Here is a 9,419-nt window from a genome sequence, read left to right on the forward strand (position 1 = left end):
CAGGCTTAGAAATATAGGTGGCATAGGACAATGTTCAGCTCCTCAGGAAAAAAAAATAGGTGTGGAATAAGAAATATTATTAGGCCGGGCGCGGTGGCTCAAGCCTGTAATCCCAGCACTTTGGGAGGCCGAGACGGGTGGATCACAAGGTCAGGAGATCGAGACCATCCTGGCGAACACAGTGAAACCCCGTCTCTACTAAAATACAAAAAACTAGCCGGGCGAGGTGGCGGGCGCCTGTAGTCCCAGCTACTTGGGAGGCTGAGGCAGGAGAATGGCGGGAACCCGGGAGGCGGAGCTTGCAGTGAGCTGAGATCCGGCCACTGCACTCCAGCCTGGGCGACAGAGCAATACTCCGCCTCAAAAAAAAAAAAACAAAAAACAAAAAAGAAATATTATTAAATACTAACTGAAATGGACTTAGAAGTCATCCTTTGTGCTTCTCGTGTGTTTATCCCCTACAGCCAACCGCTGTGTTTCCAAAACATACCATGTTTATCTACTTCTCTCCATCTCCACAGCCACAACCCTAGGCAAAGCTGCCATCATTTCTCACCTAGATTGCAGCTGTTAGCATAGTCCTAGGCTGAGAGAGCTGCTTAGAGACCTTAGGTCCTAGCTCAAAAGTCATCTTTCAGCACAGTCTTTCTGAGCCACTTAAGTTAGCCTTCCTGATCCTCCCCACCTCCATTGCTTTAAGTTTTCTTCCTTATAGTACTTATTGCTGTCTCATATTACCTTCTTCCTTTATTCATTGGTTTTTGTCTGTATGCCACCTTTAAAATAGGGCAGGAAACTTGTCTGTCTTGTATACTGCTTATGCCTGTTGTCTAGAACAAATAATTCATGGTGTAGGAAATGTTCAAAAATATATGTCAAAAGAACAGTAAGTATATTGAAAAACAGATATTCGTCTGGGAATCTTGAGAGCAAAAAAATTCTCTGATCTAGTGGGTTGTGGAGATTCAGCACCCAGGAATCCTAGGAGAAGCCAAGGAGGAAAAGACAACATAACACAGTCTTAAGCCTAGCACAATTGAAGAGAAGGCCTCCAGCACCTGAAGTGGAGTTAACCTGAGGCCTGGTGTCTCCTGAAGAGGAAACTCATTTGGTTACCTAAAAAAAAAAATCAAATTTTCATTTAATTTCAGAGATCTGATGACTGATGATCAGATGTTTTTGTTTTGTTTTTAACTGGGGGAGATTAGACAGCAGAGAACTCTGAATCTTATGCTCAAATGAGTTGATAGGGAATAAAAGGTGAAGAAGGGTCTACAAAGGATCAACAGAAGTGTCAAAAACTCATTTTCAGTCCCCGTTTAGTTGTGATAAGGGGATTAGAGTTTGGGAGCAAGAGGACACTACATAGCTGGAGGAGAAAGAGGGAACTACCAAAGAAGGGAAAGCAGAGATTGATGTATGATTCAAGTATATCAAATTTGTGTTAGCTGTGTACTACCAGGTACTGTACCTCGCAATGGCAGCCCAGTGAGGAATGGGATCTAGGAGAGATCCTCTGCCCTTCAAGAGCTTTACAATGGCTAGTGAGAGAAACAGGTGAAAGACTAACTCCAATCAGTATCATTGTTGGTTTGAAGTAAGTTTGAGGGGTGTCTTTATGGAGTAGCTCTGGATAGGATTTCAGGTGATGGCTCACAGCTTTATGTTTACCGAGACACAATTTCAATCAACTGGTAGGTGTCTAATCTCTTAAAAACTGGCCCGTAGCAACCATACTCATAAAAAAGACTTATACATGAGCCAAAATATCAGTTTATTAATATCTAGTGAGGAAAGTTACATGAATAGCCAAATTTTAATTAGAAGATATCTTGGTGAACATTGAGAAGAATAAGAGGAAATAACTGGATGATGAAATATTGCCTTCTTTATTGTTTATTTATTTTTAAGACAGAGTCTCACTCTATCACCCAGGCCATCTGAACTGTGTATCTTATGCTGAGAAGATTGGACTTTCTCTTATAGGTCAGGGATGGGCAAACTTTTTCTGTAAAGGACCAAATAGTAAATATTTTAGCTTTGCAAGCCATCGGGTCTCTGTTGCAATTACTCAACTCTGCCATTGTAGCACAAAAGCAGCCATAGGTAGTATATAAATGAATGAATGTGAATGTGTTCAAATAAAACATTTACAAAGACAGGCAGCAGGCCGAATTTGGCCCGCTGTAGTTTGCCTAACCCTGTTGTGGGTAATATGAATTATATAAGGCTTTTGGACTAGAGAACAATATGATCACATGTATACATTAAAGAGAGAACAGATAAGAATCTGAAAACTCTGAGCCCGCCCTATGGAAATGGTGGTGAAATGGAGGTTAACAACTCATAGAGTATCTCTCTGAATCATATGATTCCACATTTTAAAAAATATAGTCAATGTTGACACCTTACTCCCTATACAAATATAAAGCTTGAAGAAAATAAGTGGAGATTGGTTGAATAGAGTAGAACATCACTTCTCAAACTTATATATAGATCCCTTTTAAAGGAAAAAAGCTGTTGGGCCTCCTAGTGTTAACTGACAATCAAAACAATTAAAGCAATTCTGCCAGGTGCTGGTGCAATAATAAATATAAATGTAAATGTGGCAACTGAAATTCCACAACACTGCTTCTTTTTAAGTGATCCAAAGGATCTAGAATATGGCTATTAATTTTTAGAAATTATTCTTATAGAAAGCTAAAATTTAAAACTCTTAGCAAAATGAGATTGCTGAGATTCCATTAAAAAATTAGCATGGTCCTGGAAGTCCAGTGTGAAAAACAGGGATTCTAGAAATAAGTGATAAATGAAAAGGAAGATGGTAAATGGATGAAGACTTTTGGCCGAAAATATTCCAGGAGTTTCTTGATGTCCTTAAGTATAGCCTCCACTAGCTGAAGTTCAGTGAAGCAGTGGGTGAGTGGAAAGAAGAAAAGCAACAGCACCCATAGACTTTGGGGAATATTTAAACAGAGTTCTTCAGCCTTCGAAGAATTTTGAGTTAAACAAAATACACTCTGCCACACAGTATGAGATGTAGTTGTCAGAACTGATGAGGGGAGTACCCCTAGAGCAGTAGATCTCAAGGTATAGTTCCTGACCAGCAGCATCAGCACCACCTGGGAGCTTATTACAATTGCAGATTATCTGCCCACCCCAGACCTACCCAATCAGGAAACGCTGGGGGTGGGCCCAGAAATCTGTATTTTAACAAGCCCACCAGGAGATTATGATGCAGTCAAAAGCAGGAGAAACACTGCTGTAAAAAGTGAGTTAAGAAGAAAATAGTCTGAACATACCAGAATTCCAGATTAAAATTCTTAAGCTTTGCCTAACTTACCTGGCAGAACTTGCTTATTTACAAAAGTTATGTTTTCTTAAATGATCATGAGAATGTTATGCTTTGGAAACCAATTCCCATATTCTTGTGCAATGTAAGTTTTTTTTTTACTTTTATATGAAATACAGTATACATTAGCTTAGAGATTAAAAGTTTCTGTAGACAAAGTGTAGATTTAAAGTACTTTTCTAGCACACTGGTTTCACCTCTTCATCACTCAGAATTTGTTCCTCTTCTAGAAGACAGATGTCAAAGGACAAACAAGAGAGACATGTCATCCCAGGACAGAAAGAAAAGCAAAGCACTCCTTCCAGAACTTCCTTCCTAAGCAGTTTCTGAGCTCCTGCTGGCACTTGGAATATTGTCAGAATACACATGTTCCTCAATAAAGGATGAGAGTTGAGAGGGAAGGTAAAATCAAGTTAAGAGAATCTGAGAATGGGAACATCTGAGGAAAGAATGCTAGTAGTGGCCAGGTGCAGTGGGTAGCTCACACCTGTAATCCCAGCACTTTAGGAGGCTGAGGCAGGCAGATCACTTGATTCTAGGAGTTTAAGACCAGCCTGGGCAACATGGTGAAACACTGTCTCTACAAAAAATACAAAAATTAGTTGGGTGTGGTGGCATATGCCTGCAGTCCCAACTACCTGGTAGGCTGAGGTGGGAAGATCGCTTGAGTCCAGGAGGCAGAGGCTGCAGTGAGCCGTGATTGCACCACTGTACTCCAGCCTGGGTAACAGAATGAGACCTTGTCTTAAAAAACAAAAACAAAAACAAACCAAACAAAAGTGATAAGGTTTGAGCATCATTAGATAGGATGAGCAACAGTTATTTGCTTTTTATTGAAGCAGAATTGAAACTTTGAACTTTGGTGTATTACCCAGAAGTTCTTGCCTCATGGCAAAATTCTATAATCTGAATCTGAAGGAAATCCATTTTCCACTGCTTTGGAAAGGAAAACCTAGCTAAAGAAGTAAACTTTTTTAAAATGAGAAATACTTAGAAACGTTTTCCCCTGCCATGATAAACTTGATAAGACTTGGAAAAAGAAAAAAAATGGAAGAGATTTGTTACATATAACCAACAAAGAATATATATATTAAGGGCATTTTTTTTTTATGCGCAAAAGATTCTTCACACAATAAGGAACACATTGGCCAATGAACATATGAAGATGCTCAACCTCATCATAATTCAGCAAAATACAAATTAAAACCACAGTGAAATACCACCAGAATGGCCAAAAATAAATACTGATAATACCAACAATGAGCAAGGATGAGGAGCAATGTGAATTGTCATGTGCCGAATCTGCTGGGAACGTTAATTCATGCAATCACTTTGAAAGTAGTTTGGCATTACCTAATCAAGTTGAGTATAAGCATACCCTTTTCCCAGCAATTCCATTCCTAGATTTGAACGTCAGAGAAACTCTCACACATGTGTACCAGGAAATAGGTAACAAGATTATTTATAGCAGAGAAATAGAGAGGAGAGACTATAAGCAACTTAAATGTTCATTTATAGGATAGAATACTCTATAGAAATGAAAAGAAAGTAGTATAGCTCTAAGCATCAACTCAAAACAACGAACAACATTAAATGAAAAAAGCAAGTCACAGAAGGGTGCATACTCTGTGAGTCTGTTTACATAACATGCAAGAAAAGGGGCAGATCTAAAACTGTTGAGGATATGTACAAATAAGGCAAAACTCTGAAGGAAAGTAAGAGTGATTAATTCAAAATCTGGTAGAGTGGCTATTTTTGGAGGGGGAGATGCAACTAGAGAAATGAACATGACGGTATTAGTAATGTTTTCTCTTTTATGCTGGGCAGGGTGTTCGTTTTATTCTTTAAGCAATACTGTAAACAAGCTTTGTGTAGTAGATTTTACTTTGGCATTAGGAGAAGCAATGTATTGGTGTAAGCTATTTAGTCTCTCCGTGGAATGTAGAATGTCATGTTCCAACTTTACAGAACCTGGGTGGCATACAGCATTGCTTGCCTTTGCTCCTGATACCTCATTCCTATCATATTGCCTGTTAGAGTGCCCTGTTAGAATGACCATTGAATGTATGACCCACACTAGGACATTCTTGAAAGTAAAGTTAGGGATGCATAAAATAATTAAACTTACATCTATGTCTATTTTTAAATATTCATTGAGAAAATTGGCTTATATACTGAAATTTTCAAAAATATATTAAAGCACATTAAAACTTTTAAAATAGTAATTATTCAAACATTTAAGAAATAGCATGAACTAAATTATTCTTGGTACATATTTATATACTTTTATCAGTTTCTTACCCTTATCTGTCTGAAATACCATGTCATTGGTATTTTATAAAGGGAAAAAATTTTAAGTGGTCTTATTTTTTATTTTGTCCCTTAAAATGTTTACCTTCTTCAAAATTACATTTTATGGCTATTATATTGGAAAGTGCTGATATCTTCCATTGAATCTTCTCTGCAGACTGTATTATTTTTAATGGAGAAAATACACTGTAAATATACTTGTAAGCTTGCTTATTTATTGATTTATTTATTTTTAGAGAGAGGGTCTCACCTTGTTGCCCAGGCTGGAGTGCAGTGACGCAACCATAGCTCACTGCAGCCTCAAACCCCTGGGCTGAAGCGATCCTCCTACCTCACCCTCACCAAGTAGCTAGGAATATAAGTGTGTGCCACCATGCCCAGCTATTTTTTTAAAGTTTATATAGAGATGAGGTCTCACTATGTTGCCCAGACTAGTTTCAAATTCCTGGGCTCAAGTGATCCTCCTACCTCAGCCTCCCAAAGTGTTGGGATTATAGGCGTGAGCCACTGTGCCTGGCCAAGCTTGCTATCTTAAAGTTGGAAGTACAAAATGGAGGCTTAACGAACAGTAATGACAATGATAATAATTTGCTAAAAAAAAAAAAAAGAGAAAAAAATTTCAAGATAACCAGTAAACCAGAAGAGGTGCCAATAAAACAGGTGTAAACCAGACCTGTCTTGGGCAGTTACACAAGTTGCCTGCAATGTAATATCTGCATAGACAAATTCTGTTCATTTGCTTGTTTTCTTTTTTTCCTGTGATTACAGGATTTTTTATTTTTTTGACACACTATTCTATTGCCTCCATATTTTCCAGAACAAATGCATAACATGTATCTTTTATAATCAGAATAAAGGAACAAAACTGTACTTTCTTCTTCATTTTAACTGGCTCCTAGCTAGATTAGAGATACTCATGCTTGAACTGGGATAAGTAAAACCCAGTCGTATGCTTTCCATGTATTCTGGAAAACATTTAGGACCTATGGTAGATCTGGCCTCAACATCTCAACATTAAATCAGCAGTTCTCTTTCCTGGAATTAGAGATTAGTGCATCACGAGCATGGTGTCCTGTGCCTATAATCCTAGCTACTCAGGAGTCTGAGGCAGGAGGGTCACTTGAATCCAGGAGTTTAAGACCAGCCAGGACAAGACCCTGTCTTCAATCGTGATTAATTTTTTCAGTCAAAAAATTAAAAAATTAAAATTAAGGTGTGTTTTGAAATCAGACAGCCATCTTGTCTGCCATCTCTGAACAAATTACAAAAATGGACTCATAATACATATTTGCCCACAGGGCTTGCAATACTGTTTCACAAAGCTGGCTGTATTCTTCCTCTTCACAAACAGCCAGTCTGCATAGCATATTTAGCTACAGACGCCTCTGCTGACTCTCCCTGCAACATTTTCATTGCTTACCAGTAGATCTGTCCGTAGTTCTCAGGTCTACCAAGGGGGTGGTTCAGTGGTTCCTTGATATAATCCATCCAAAGATGAGAATCTACAGATCCAAACTCTCTTAAAGCCCTCTCATAATATTCTCTTATGTTCACCATCTTGCAGGATTCTTGCTCCTTTTCAAACTGAATCATTTTCCTGAAAAAGTCAACTGAAAATGGATGACTGTCCCGTAAACTTTTATACACAGCTCTGGCTTTTTTGTAGCCACCATGTTGATAAGCCCAATCCAGGTACTTATCCTTCAGGGTTACTGAGTTGGCACCTGTGGCAGCTAAGAGAACTTTCTTAAAGATTGCCTCAGTGTCTTCTTGGCTTTTGGCATCTTCATTCCACTCTGCCAAGAAGTCCGCAATGGCAGACAAACCTGGGGTTTCAGGTGCACAGAGTCTTCTTCAAAAAGCATGGCTATGTCAGGGCTCTTTGAGTCAATCAGCACATGCACATTCATCTGCCATATTGTCCCAGAGTCTCTAAATAATTCAGTCCCAGCTACTCCCACCTCCAGAGGTTCCCTCAGGAAGTTATGGCACAGCAACAACTCAAGTTAACTGCTTATATTGGAATTCTGGCAGAAGCTTGTTCTTGTGCCTTTCTGAATGCAGTCATGGTTCTTTCCAACCTCTTCCCTCTGAGGAACCCACTATTTGTCTTCTTAGTAAATCTTTCCAAGCAAAAGGTGATGTAACACTTCCACATGGCCTCCATTGGCAGAGTCTTCACTACCTCTTCATATACGGCGCAACATCTCTCCTCCTTCTGGCCCTCCTCTGCTTTGTCTTACTTCGTTGTAGGCTGCTCTTCTCCTGTTTGTGACTCATCTCTAATTCTCATCTTGCCGCATAATCCCAAGTGAGAAGATCATCTGTGTGTAGAGCCTGAGGGTCATCATAAATTTCTTTTTGTAGACCTTTGGCAAAGTCAAATCGCCGTGCAGTTGAAAGCAGTGACACATGAAATTCTGCACCTCGAATTATGCTTACAGAATTTTCGTGGATGATCCGTGCCAACTCGCCCTTAAGGATTTCTTCAGAAAAATCAGGATTCTCCACATCCATGTTGGCTTTTTCAAATTCTTGCTTTTCCTTCCTCAGTTTTTCAGCATGCATCAGCCTCATTCTAAAATAGTCTTGATAAAGTTTAGGGCCCTCTGGATGAAAGTGCAGTGCCCAAATAAATAGTTGCCTTGCGCTTTCTGAAGACAATCAGTCTTCCATTTCCCATTTGGCTGCCATAATCCACAAAGCTGGCTTGTTGGAATGAATGGCCAACATGGCAGAAAATACCTTGCTAAGTTGAGTTTTAGTAGCCCATTTCTTACAAAAAACTACATAGGAGGCCAGGCACAGCAGCTCATGCCTATAATCCCAGCACTTTGGGAGGCCGAGGCGGGTGGATCACCTGAGGTCGGGAGTTTGAGACCAGCCTGACCAACAAGGTGAAGCCCCGTCACTACTAAAAATACAAAAATTAGGCGGGCATGGTGGCGGGCACCTGTAGTCCCAGCCACTCAGGAGGGTGAGACAGGAGAATTGCTTGAACCTGGGAGGCAGAGGTTGCAGTGAATCGAGGTCATGCCACTGCACTCCAGCCTAGGCAATGGAGCAAGACTCCGCCTCAAAAAACAAACAAAAAACTACATAGGAGAGCCAAAGTTGAACATCATCTTTCCTCTTTGCTGAGGCACGTCGGAAAACACCTTGTACCCCGTGTACAACAGAATTCTCAATCTCATCCTTCTTAAATGAATATCCAATGCATGTTCTTCTCTGGATCTGTTGCAAAAGATTAATTTCATATTGAACATAATTGGTAAAGTCATCCTGAAAAAGGGCTCTTCCCTGGATTCTCTACTCTAGATCAGAAGCCTTCTTAATGATAGCCTTAATCTCTGCATGACTGAACAGTCCAATGTGCTCCAGCTGTTCCAATTCGGGGAGCTGATCTTTGTGTTCCTGAATTATCTCTACAATGAGGTCCAAACTCTACAACCCTATGGGGAGGTTCTCAACCACGAACACGTGCAGGAAGCTCCCCCATTTGCTTGTTGTTGGACCTAAGGTGGTTGCTAGTCAAGTTGCTGTCAGACTCCTGCGGTGAGCCTGCCTTTCTAAACACTTTGAACAGTTCCATTCATGGGAGATGGAAACACATCAAAGGAGCCTTAAAATGTTACTGGTTTACAGGAAAAACATACTAAAATATTAAGTTGAGAAAACTTGAGGGAAGGAGTAGTAAAGGAAATATGTCAAACTGAAGTACAGAGCATTTTGCAGTCAAGAAAAACTTAACCAGCCG

At 39.8% G+C, this 9,419-nt stretch overlaps 1 protein-coding gene and 1 pseudogene across 2 annotated transcripts in view; one reads left to right on the forward strand and one right to left on the reverse strand.

The window, feature by feature from the left end:
- Positions 1-9,419, forward strand: part of TMOD3 (tropomodulin 3) — a 78,903-nt gene that overhangs the window by 22,986 nt on the left and 46,498 nt on the right. The window lies entirely within an intron of this gene.
- LOC108538114 (U3 small nucleolar RNA-associated protein 6 homolog pseudogene) overlaps positions 7,004-9,419 on the reverse strand; it is a 3,838-nt pseudogene continuing 1,422 nt past the window's right edge.

The sequence above is a fragment of the Rhinopithecus bieti genome, unplaced genomic scaffold, assembly GCF_001698545.2.
Source record: "Rhinopithecus bieti isolate Rb0 unplaced genomic scaffold, ASM169854v2 scaffold_14454, whole genome shotgun sequence".
Classification (NCBI taxonomy): Eukaryota; Metazoa; Chordata; class Mammalia; order Primates; family Cercopithecidae; genus Rhinopithecus; species Rhinopithecus bieti.